We start from the raw sequence: 13,106 nt of genomic DNA, 5'->3' as shown, positions 1-13,106 counted from the left end.
CCATTCCGCGTTATGTGATTAACTAGAGCTATTTACTTGAACAACAAAATAATAACAACTTCGATTATTTCATAAGGAAATCGAGGATCAGACTTTGGAGAAAAATAAGCCAGCTATTCTAAGTTGTAAGACATCCCGCAGAAATCCGTGATAGAGTTGACACGCGTTTGAATGGGATGGCCCCCGTATGCACCTCTCCCTATAGTGTATGGTGGCAATAGTGAGAATTCAGATTGTATGCATTACATACATAGTTGAAATATAGGTCGCATAAACTTCACGATTCACGAGTAACTTTTTGATTGTACTGGTTCACAGGGACATACACTGTTCACTGTCCATGTAGACTCTATGGCCAGAATTCTTAAAGAAAGTTTGTCGACAAACCTCCTTTGTGAATTCGGGCCTCTTTCTCCGATTCTTTCTTTCTCTCTCTCTCTCTTCCCCCCCCCCTCTCTCTCTCTCTCTCTCCCTCTCTTCTCTCTCTCTCTCTCTCTCTAATTAAGAAGATCTATTAGGATAAAGATATAATAATTAAAATAATTGACAAATAATTCCTAAAGATTTCTACTCCTTAAACCAATTTCAATTTCATATATAAATATTATATAGTGTATAGGGGGGGGGGGGCTCTCGACATACACCGGGCATGGTAGGCTCAGTGGTTAGAGCGCCCGCCTCATGAACGGGAGGCCGTGGGTTCGATCCCCGGCCGAGTCATACCAAAGACTTATGATATGGGACCTTCTGCCTTCTAGCTAGGTGCTCAGCATATTAGATTGGAGAAGGGTAGTAATAACATATTATGTTATGCAGGGCCCGCTGGAAGAGCAGTTTCATAACTGAAGTGGCTACCCTGGGTAAATAAAACGTTGTTATTATTATTATTATTATTATTATTTTTATTATTATTATTATACATTTTAGGTCGGCCTTTTACCTTCATAACGACGGCAACAAGTCAATGCAAACGAATGGATTATAAACAGGCATTAAAGGTAAAGACCAGTTATGGTCATGCGATTGCATTGTGAAAAAAACGTTGTGGAATCGATCAGAAAAGGTTGATCATCTAGCATCTAGCATCTGCAAGGTTCCGGAATCATCAAAATGATAAGAAATTAGGCCCATTCTTCGTAAAGTTACAAGCACTATACACAGAAAGATCTATATGGGACTACCCTATATCTCTCACAGACCATGAGAGAAACAAATTTACCAAATATATGAATTAGTAGGCGGTTTCCCGGCAATTTGTTATCATCATGTATTAGTCAAAACATATTCTTTCACATGATTGGTAATGAGAGCTTCCATTTCATTTTTTGAAATTGGGGCGTTTCCAATAATGGTCTTTACCTTTAAGAAAGACATAGGTCATAATGTATGCATCAAATATGATTGACTACAGAGCTGCATGCCTATAGGCTGTAGCACGCAATAGATCTATCATCATAGTAATCTTAGGGATAAAATGGTTCGAACCATTTTTCTATCATACGCCTCAATAATCACAATAACCTACCTTGGTTTCGGGTAAATGAAGGATATATCGGTTCAATGCATTAGTTGACACAGCTATAGCAAATACATGTAAACATGGACGTTTTAAAAGACATTTTGATCGGCTCGGCTCTCTGCCGTACGTGTAGCCAGGATACGTAAAGAAAATATACTAAAACCTTGATGTTAAGGCCACTTGTCTATAGTGGCCATGTACTTTTTTCTCCATGAACAATAAATGTGAGTTGTAGAACCTGTCTGAAATGCTGCCTAGCTGTCTACTCCCCCCCCCCCCCCCCCCCCCCCCCCCCCCCCCCGATGTCCAGTTCAAGGTACAAAAGACCCAGCTCTGTTTAAAATGGTAGTCGTTTTTACTCGCTCGTAGTTAACTTAACCTTTTATCAGACATTAGGGACTTTTAGATTTGCACGACGATAACATGGACTGCTACGTGTGACGTCCTTTAAGGGCACTGCCAGTGCCTTAGTCATACGTACGTGACTGCCAGCACCTTAAAAGGACGCCACACGTTGCAGTCCACGTAAATCTAACATTCCCTAATGTACATACATCTGCACTAGCACTCAACAGTATGACAATTGAAGAAGAAGAAGACTGTTTTAGACTTGCACGCCCGGCCCCCCCACTCAGGTTTCAAAATGACCGCATGCGTGTTGCCAAAATGTCCTTTTCGTAACAAAAGAAAAAGGTCGAGCCGTATTGACTTTACACACCGGACTTTTGCTGAAAAGGGGGGGTGCGGAAAAAGGCTCGTATACAAAAGAAAAAGGTCGAGCCGTATTGACTTTACACACCGGACTTTTGCTGAAAAGGGGGGGGGGGGGTCGGTTGGAACACGCATATGCGTACCCTAGATAACACTGAGTGGGGGGGCCGGGCTTGCACGTCGACATAGTGGACTTCTACGTGTGACACGTAGCAGTCCACTATGTCGACGTGTAAATCTAAAAGTCCCTACTTACTTGCTGTATAGTCACCGTAGGCCTAGTTGTTTATTTCCTTTTGCAGGACTGCAGGAAAACGTCTGCTTACAAACTGCTCGATGTGGATAACATTACCAGGCACGGGGTCATTCGCCCACGTCGGATGATCGAGTGATCACAGAAGAAGAGACTAAGGGCGCGTTCATGCTTGATTTTGACGGCCAGAATCAGGCATCTGTTACGCGTTTAGTTTAAAACACGATTGCGTTCATGCTCACTTTTGTAGAATCACCGAAAAACGGCGATCACGATCGCCAATCACTATGAACATGACTAACAAAGAGAGCGGACAAAATATACAGTTCCTCAGGTAGACGAAGGAACATCCCTTCACTGCTATTATGTAAAAATGTGTAGAACAGGTGTCACATGCATATTCACCTTTTGTACATAATAGCAGTGAAGGGATGTTCCTTTGTCTACCTGAGGAACTGTATATTTTGTCCGCTTTCTTTGTCCGTGATATTCAGAGTGAATCGTAAACTCACAAAAAGATGCGTTTACAATTTGTAAACGCGTTTAAATGGGGTCAACGCACTGACCTCTAGTGGGTCTACGTAGCATGCGCACACAGGTTTGCGAATCCAGCTGAAGGCCACCCAAGGAGAATTGCCTGGAGAAGTGAGCATGAACAGTGCACCGTGGAACTGCGATTACGATGAGCGTTTACGATGAGCGTTACAAATCGCTCATTCTGCCTTCAAAATCAAGCATGAACGCGCCCTGACTATAGTGCCTGGGAAGAGCGAGAGGATGGTCTATATACAATAGACGGGTCTACGAACATATTCAAATGTGTGGATGTTTCTTTCCTGGGGACCTAGTGTGGTGAACTATTTTGTAAACATCCAGTGATCAGGGTTAATAAACGTAATGATCTTTACTTTACTCGTATTAACATTGCTTGTTAGGGAGACTGAGAAAGGGAGGTAAGGTCAGAAAGAGAGATAACAATAATAATAATAGTGGGTTCTTGTATAGCGCTCATGTCTGTCAGATTTGACGCTCCTCGCGCTCCTGATTATACGTACCCTGGCCTTAGCATGGCTGCCGTTACGGCACTCTAGCGTTTCAAGGAATTAATTCCTGCCAGGTAGAGAGACAGAGAGAGAAAGAGAAGATTTGAGGAGGTATAATTATGTATACAAAATGACAGTTTATAGTGTCACCTGTTTTTGTTTACCTTTTTAGTTCCTTCTTTCCACCATTCTCCTCTCGATTCCTCTTCACAAACTATTCTTTTTCACATTTACCTTTATTCTTATTTTTTCTCAGTGCAATATGTGAGCATAATTCGACCCTGTTTTATCAAAATTTAATTACTTGTTTACAATACGATATTCAAGATCTTTATTATAGTCAATGTAAGTTCTGAAACCCTGAAAATTGGGTATTTTACTTTGAAATTAGCATAAATAAATGTAGTATTAAAGCATAAGAAATAAATACGACAAAAACATGCCCTTTTTGTGTGTAATCTCACATCTTATCCACGTAGTAAGACAGTTACCACTCCTTTCCTATACGAAGCCAGCCCCCCCCCCCACCCCCTCCCTCCCCCACCTATAGACTACAGTCTTAGTGCAGGCACTGTTACGAATAGGTGACTGACAAGGGTTTACAGCATCTTGGCAGGAACATCAGTAGATACAAATCAAAGTTTACAGTAATATCAAAGTGCACAATCATTTAATATCCACCCTGCTTCTACAATAGCTAATTTAGACGACGATAAAGATGAAGAAGAAGCAGGAGAAGAAGAAGAAGAAGAAGAAGAACAACAACAACAACAACAACAACAACGAAAAAAAAAATTAAAAGCAAGATGAAGAAAGAAAAAAAAAATATTATTAAATGGGGGTGATTTACTTTTCTACACAACTGCTTAACAAATCGGAGTCGTGTATTAGAAAAAAAACTGTAATATCCTGTGCCTAATCCTAGCCGTAATAATCATGATCGAATATAGCGAAACAATCTGAACATGACATGATCCTAATGTCTTTATGCTTGTCACGAGATAGCAGTGGTGAATGATTGACTTGAATTCCAAGTTGGCAACTTAGGTGTTCTCTCAAAGCCTAGAGGGAGATGCGTCTCATAAAACACACGCCAACAAAACTACGACCATTAAATAAAAAATGAGCAGAATCATATATGATTAAAGGGGAATATAATATAGACATCGAAATTCACATGACATTAAGAACGCGGTTTCTTTTTCATGAGGAGCTTGAAAAGGGAGGCACAGCGTAAAACTGTGATGTTTTGTCAATAATAAAAATGTATTTCGCCTTTAAAGAAAGCTATTTTCCCTTTTTTTTTCTATCCCGAATATTATTAGACCCCTATTATTTATGTTTTTAAAATCGTGTCCCTGATGAGATCAGCAAAATTGTTTTACTTCCTTTTTATGTTTGTTTGTCTGGTTTTGCTTTGTTTTTATTTAGTTATTTTTGTCATTATTATTTTCATGTTGACGTTTATATCCTTTTTCACCTGTTTTGTATTCCTAATAATATACATTATAGCGAGAGAGAGTAAGGGCGAAATATATATATTTTCTTCTTTGTTTTCATTTTGCTTTCTCTTTCTTTTCATTCCCTCTCCCTCGCCTTACTCCCACCAGTCCTCTATGTCAATCCGTATGTCTGTATTTCTCTCTCTCTCTCTCTCTCTCTCTCTCTTTCTCTCCGTTTCCTTTTTTATCTTCATTTCGCTTTCACTTTATACCCTCTCCATAGCAATACTCCGTAATCTCTCTTTCTCTCTTCACTCTCACTCTCTCGTTTTATCTCTCTCTGTCTCTTTCTCTCTCTCTCTCTCTCTCTCTGTCTTTGTCTCTCTCTCCTTTTCTTAATTGTGACTCCTAAAATAGTGAATCTCCAATCCTGTTCATTTAAGGCTCGTTCAGATAAAATATATCGGTTATCCGCGGCTTTTCTTTTATACATGTAAATGAAAAGCAACTGCGCGCAACAAACAACTTACGCGCATTCCCTTACATGTAGCTACGTGCTACAAGATACATCAATCAAAAGCGTATTGGCTATTAATTTTCCGTCTTAAAACGACAAAAGGAAAGAAAAATACCTAACGCTGCAATTCTGAACGAATCATCAAACGAAACAAAAAAGAAGACAAAAAGAGATTTACTGCTGCAATTCTGAACGAGGATTAAAAGGTATGTGTGTGGTGTGTGTGGTGTGTGTGGTGTGTGTGCGGTAACCCGACACATGCTCCGCCGACGATTGCTCCGCCGACATTTACTCCGCAAAACGCGACAATTGCTCCGCGACATTTGCTCCTCGACATTTGCTCCGACGTCAAATGCTCCGCCGACAGTTGCTCCGCCGACAGTTGCTCCGCCGACAGTTGCTCCGCCGACAATTGCTCCGCCGACAGATGCTCCGCCGACAATTGCTCCGCCGACAGATGCTCCGCCGACAATTGCTCCGCCGTCAATTGCTCCGCAAAACGCGACAATTGCTCCGCCGACATTTGCTCCGCCGACATTTGCTCCGCCTGAAGCGACACTTGCTCCGCCGTCATTTGCTCCGCCGACAATTGCTCCGCCGACAATTGCTCCGCCGACATTTGCTCCGCCGACAATTGCTCCGCCGACAATTGCTCCGCCTGAAGCGACAATTGCTCCGCCGACATTTGCTCCGCCTGAAGCGACACTTGCTCCGCCGACATTTGCTCCGCCGACAATTGCTCCGCCGACAATTGCTCCGCCTGAAGCGACAATTGCTCCGCCGACATTTGCTCCGCCGACATTTGCTCCACCGACATTTACTCCGCCGACAATTGCTCCGCCGACATTTGCTCCGACGACATTTGCTCCGCCCAAAAAGTGTCCCATAAACTACAAATGCTACTAGTACTACGACAAATGCTTCGCCGACAATATTTTCTTTACACCTATTTTTTTCGTTTCTTTTTTTCTTCTTCATTTTCTGAATGCATTTCTTGAAATAATGTAGATGAAATGAAATGAATGAATGTTGATGAAGTGGGAGGAAAAAGGAGTTACCTAAAAGTCATTTCGAATATACTGAAATAACTTTCCATCTATCACTGTACGTCCCATATAATGTATACTAAACACTCATTACATGTCGTGGGAAGTTTTTAAAAAAAAGTAGAGCAGCAAGCCACATTCCCCAATACGCGCATACCTCCTAGTTAATTTCAAGTAGCTCATCAATATGTAATACCTGAAATTACCTCGATCAATGCATCTTACTAGGTAAAGCATATGTAATAGGTCATCATGGAAGTTTAGAAAATAAGTAAGGGGGATTTACCAAGTGTTGATCTTTTTAAGAGTTTTATAAAGAAACAAAAAGATATTGAATATTTCTCAGCGAAAAAAGGAACAAGCTTGTTTCGCATTTTAAGAAATGGCGATTTGACTTATGATACTCATGTTGACAGGCGCGCCGGAAGCAGTTTGGGATTGGGGGGGCAAACATTCCAGGGGGCTCACATTCCAGGGGCAGTGACGTAATGAGAAAAAAAAGTTCGGAAGGGGGGGGGGGGCAGACGAAAAATCTGCATTACCACCAGTCTTACACGTTACATGCAGGTCCCGCGGAATGTTTTTCAAAGTGGAGTATTATCGATCAGGTAGAGCGTAAATTGGCGTGGGGTCCAGGGCATGCGCCTCAGCAGGGGGTCAAGGGGCTGAGCCCCCGGAAGCTAAGGGGTTTTAGGTATTTAATTACGGTTAGATGAGCATCCAGGGGCCCTCTGTAAGGCAATTGACGTGTTCAAAGGGGGGGGGGGGGGAGAGAGCCCCAGAAGCTCAGGGGTTTGAGGTATTTAATAACGGTCAGATGAGCATCCTAGGGCCCGCCTTAGGGCCCTTGGTGGGGTCCAGGGGGCAGAGCCCCCGTAAGCTCAGGGGTTTTAGGTATTTAATTAAGGTCAGATGAGCATTTTTTATACCTTATTTGTGACATTGGCAGGTCACTTATTTTTGTCTCCGTCTTTCTTTCTTTTTCTCTTTAACATACTTTTAAAAAAAGGTGGGGGGGGGGGGGGGGCTCGTGCCCAGCCACTTTGCAGACCATGACATAAAGGCTTCTAAATAATCGTATTTCACCTGACTGTAATTTGGGAATTTCTTTTTTTCCAACAAACGCATAAAAAGGTATGACTTACAAAAAAATGGAGAAAAAATGCCGGAAAATCATGTCACAACATCAACATGTGTAAATCACTTGTTTCGAATAAGAAATACATCACCCCCCCCCCCCCATCAGTACGCCAGCGTTCAGGGGCTCATGTCTTCTCACCCCTATAACAAAAAAACCGGACACGCTTTCCCATTCTCGCACAATATGTCCACGATATGCGCGTATCGCTATTATAGAGACCTCCATTTAAAATACCGTATAGGTGGCATGCGCAATGTTTATGAAATTTAATTCCTGTGAACTTTCCTTTTTCTTTGAATGGAATTGTATATGTGATTTAATTCAGGTTTTTTTTTATTGTTACATTCTTTTGGACTAAAAATACAAACCATGTTTACTCCTTTACTGTTTTTTTTTTTTTGGAGGGGTTGGGGGGGGGCGTTTTGGGGGGGCAAAAATGCGTTTTGCCCCCCCACTTTTTTGACTGGGGGGGCAACTGCCCCCCCTGCCCCCCCCCCCCCACTTCCGGCGCCTATGCATGTTGATTTAACTTTTATTCCTGTGCCCCTCACTCCCCTTTATGCACTGGAGTTCAAACTATGATTTATATGTGTACAGTGTATTTTTTTTTACTATAATGTTTTTTTTTTATAACTTTCTTGTCCTTTCATTATTTTTAGTTGTTCTTATAAATATTGTTTTTTTTGTTTGTCTAATTATTACCAATGACTTGTAAATATGTAATTTTTATATGATTGAAAATTTAATAAACACACAAATATTTTTAAAAAAAGTTTAGAAAATAAGGGCACTTATATACGTAAGGAAGAGAACCCATTCAGACGGGAAAATGAGATGGCAGCCTTTCTGCTTATTCACATTTATACAAATCATTTTGTTGCAGTTTGATGTTAGTTCTTCATGATAAGCCAATTGCTCTTCTTCCGGTGGCTTCGTGAGTCCCTTAAATTATTTAGTGAAAACAAAGTACTCGAATGAAACGGAGTGTTTTGCACACTAACATATATATATATATTAAAGCTACATACACTTAACTAAAGGAAAGAAACCTTTAGAAAATGGACTGGATATTATTGAAAATATTATTCCAAACAAGAATGTACTACATGATTGTATTACTTTACGTTTCAATTTCACGAGAGAAATAGAACTCGAGAGGGGGAGCAGAGAAGAAGTGATGGAAATGAAAGAAGACTAATAGCATGAGAGGAAAGAAAAGAGCAAAGAAGACAAGAAAACGGTGTAAACAGGAAAAGGAGGAGCATGGGAGAGAGAGAGAAAGAGAGAGAGAGAGAGATAGCCTTGAGCTTTGGATCAGCTAATGAGTAATACATGAAACAGATTTTGAGCGGAGTAATTATCTTTCGCCGGAGAACTTGCGTAAGGAGCTATAATTTTATTTTTTATTTTTTTAAATCAAACATTATAGGGAATAGCAAAAAACGGTTGTCTTTTTTGCTCTTTTCTTTCCTCTCATGTTATTAGTCTTCTTTCATTGAGGTAATTTCAGGTCTTACATATTGATGAGCTGTTTGAAATTAACTAGGAGGTATGCGCGTATTGGGGAATGTGGCTTGCTGCTCTACTTTAAAAAAAAAAACTTCCCATGACATGTAATGAGTGTTTAGTGTACATTATGTGGAACGTACAGTGATAGATGGAAAGTTATTTCAGTATATTCGAAATGACTTTTAGGCAACTGCTTTTTCCTCCCACATTATCAACATTCATTCATTTCATTTCATTTACATAATTTCATGAAATGCATTCAGAAAATGAAGAAAAAAAGAAAGAAACAAAAACAACCCGTGAAAAAAAAATATTGTCGGCGAAGCATTTGTCGTAGTACTAGTAGCATTTGTATTTAATGGGACACTTTTTGGGCGGAGCAAATGTCGTCGGAGCAAATGTCAACGGAGCAAGTGTCGCTTCATGCGGAGCAAATGTCGTCGGAGCAATTGTCGGCGGAGCAAATGTCACCGGAGCAATTGTCGCTTCAGGCGGAGCAATTGTCGCTTCAGGCGGAGCAATTGTCGGCGGAGCAATTGTCGACGGAGCAAATGTCGGCGGAGCAAATGTCGGCGGAGCAAATGTCGGCGGAGCAAGTGTCGCTTCAGGCGGAGCAAATGTCGGCGGAGCAAATGTCGGCGGAGCAATTGTCGCGTTTTGCGGAGCAATTGACGGCGGAGCAATTGTCGGCGGAGCAATTGTCGGAGGAGCAACTGTCGGCGGAGCATCTGTCGGCGGAGCAATTGTCGGCGGAGCAACTGTCGGCGGAGCAACTGTCGGCGGAGCACCTGTCGGCGGAGCATTTGACGTCGGAGCAAATGTCGCGGAGCAAATGTCGCGGAGCAATTGTCGCGTTTTGCGGAGTAAATGTCGGCGGAGCAATCGTCGGCGGAGCATGTGTCATGGAACCGTTTTATTACCATTATAATAATCTGGCCTTTGAAGAATGGGATTTTGAATGCGTCTCTTAAAGATTTTTAACGTCCAGTTGTGGCTTTTCTTTGATTGTTATAAATACTCTTTTAAATCAACTTAGACTTTAAAAGACAACTATGTTATTTTCTTCACGAGTCATCTCGTGTCGTTGTTGTTGTTTTTGTTTCATATTGCTTTGTTATTTTTTTCTGCTTCCATTATCAAAGGATGTTGTAGGTCAGTTTGTTACCCTAGATGAATGTCGGCCTTGGCAGTCAATTATTATTATTTTTATTTAATTATAAAACCCTTTTCAGAGTAAGCTTTGCATTTTGACAGAGAACCATTTCTAGAACGGGTACGTCAGAGATATATTTTGATCGACATTAGGTATACAAAGTTAATCCCTTTTAATGGAATGCTATCATTTATAGGTTTTGGGCGTCACTGTCTTGTGCGTGGGAGGGGAACAGCAAACTGAATCAGTGTGACCCTCCGTTCTTCCCTACCTATGTGATTGGGGGAGGGAGGTGCAGGTGGATCACTACCGAAGAGTTTCCCCCTACTGTTATTTGGTAAGTGCAGTGGGTTCCTAACATGCAAAGTGGTGACCCTCCTCTACACATGGCCCCCATTTAACGTCCCATCTGAAGGACGAAGTGTTGTGTTACTGTAACATAGCGTCTATGAAACAGGGGACTGGCATGTTAATATGCGCCTTGATCACTACACATATTGTAGGTGGCGCTTTATAAGTTACTTTGTTATTATTAGTAATAATACCCCACCCTTTTACCCTGTTTCTAGATAATAAAACTAGCATAATTTTAATGACATCATAATTATAACATGAATGATAAAGAAAATAATGATGATGATGATGATGATGTCGAGGGTTATAATAATAATCATGACTGTAAAGATAATAACAAGATAGTGCATTTCATTATACATTTCAATAAGCTTTACAAAATATTAGATAAATGAATTACAAAAATATGATAGTTGCATATTTGTAATGTCTTCCATGACTTTGAAATACTGCTGCAGTTGGAATATTACACTGTTATTGACTTTAATTCAATTCAATTAAATTCAATTAAATCCAGTTTATTCAATTCCAATAAAATATACAAGACAGAATACAATCATGACAGACTACCTGTAAAAATCGATCAAGAGTACAAAATAAGGTAAAATGATACAACAATAAAGCGGTACATCATATAACAACACAAGGTAGAGCATTTTTGGAATAGGGTGGCCATAACAAATCATGAGGATTTGTCGAGACGACACCCTTAATAAAGGTAAGTTGCATCAATTATAATATAGAAAAAGTAAATAAAGTACTCCAAAGAAATAATAAAGTACTATAAAGGAATAATATGTAATATATCAAAGAGTTCATTAGCAACTTAATTGCTTTTAATTAAGAAAAATTTCTACCTCTGTCATAACGAAATCACACAAAAAAAAACATGTGTTCTTACTAACTCGATTCGTCTAAATCGACTTTATCATGAAAGCTGAGAGCCCATGTTTCTTTCATCAACCAGAGGGCAAAAGAAAAAATACATATTATAAAGCATCATTAGACAGAGTGCATTTTCAAATCACAATGCCGCGGGACATTCAAGTTTGCAGAGCTTTAAAATCATCCCCGAATCCGGAAACCAGGCACTTTCTTGTCTTATCCTTTCATAGTATGATTATTGTGAAAGTATATGCCTGCGCGATCACCTTGCTGAGGGGCGGTGGCAGAGGAGGGAGGGGTGGGGGGTATTTCGAGTATTTCCAACGCCAAAGACGTGGTATATAATGCTGTTCATGCGCAGAAGGTTTGTAGTGTCGTTTTGCTGATCCGATAGCGAGATACCGATAAACAGTGCTGTACCTACGACGCGTCCATGAGGCAGTCCATCCGCCTGAGACAACTGCAGATACGACGCATCTTCACTTCAGACGTTGTTTAAGGTACGGGAAGCCTTTACATCAATTTTAATCAGGTAAATATTACTTTCACATTATACCTGAGCAATAATAATCTTGCAGGCGCTTTGGCCAGTTAATTGTAAAGCGCTATGTACGAAACCGGTATTATTATCATCATCGTCATTACAGCTTTTCATGGTAATATTTTGTGTTTTCATATGTGGTGTTATTCATATTGTGGTGTAAGTTGAGAATCTTTGTCAGTAATCGTAATCTAAGACATTGCTACCCAACCCTTTCGTCCATCGACGCTATTAGCCTTTTCCAGTCTGTTTTATCGTCCCAAAAATGTATTTTATGTCCAATACCATTATTCCTGTAAAGTATTGTAAGAGGACATTTTTTTTTTTTTTTTTTTTTTGGTCTCGAAATTTGAAAATTTGACATTTTGCTCCGTAGGGGGGGGGGGGGGGTAAGGTTACTTTTTAGGTCAGCCATTGGCATAATTTTTTTTGTGTAAATTAAAAAAAAAAAAAAAATACACAGAAGGGGGGGGGGTTGCTTAAAAATACACAATTAAAACAAAAACTAAAGGGGGGTTTAACCCCAACCCCCCCCCCCCTGCGTACGCGCCTGCGTGCATTTATGTTTTATTTCGAAACCATGCTAATGTGTCTACGTGCCGTCGATATAATACTATATGATCATTAAGTTATCATGTTCAATGTTAAGATGCCTCTTTGAAATAATCTTAGCAAGAAAAAAAGAATACCCTTTCACCGATTTAGATTAATGGAATTATAGAGAAATCTCTGCTGCTACACTTCAAAGGAACAAATATGATATACGTGACTAATTCAGAACCTTGTTGATGGTGAACCACAACGACAATGCTCTTGTTGTATTATTCATACCAAATGCACATCCCCAACTTTCACTTTTTAAATTCAGTTTTTCAGGTGTAATTTCCTTTTGAGTTACGCGCTACAGCTGTGTTTACTTTTGAATCTTTAAATGCAAAGCTCTTAAGAAGTTTTCATATAATTCTATGCACTGGCTATCGATGGGTATAGAT

The sequence above is a fragment of the Strongylocentrotus purpuratus genome, unplaced genomic scaffold (assembly GCF_000002235.5).
Source record: "Strongylocentrotus purpuratus isolate Spur 01 unplaced genomic scaffold, Spur_5.0 spur5_scaffold_18, whole genome shotgun sequence".
In the NCBI taxonomy this organism is placed as follows: domain Eukaryota; kingdom Metazoa; phylum Echinodermata; class Echinoidea; order Camarodonta; family Strongylocentrotidae; genus Strongylocentrotus; species Strongylocentrotus purpuratus.
This window is presented reverse-complemented; position numbering follows the sequence as displayed.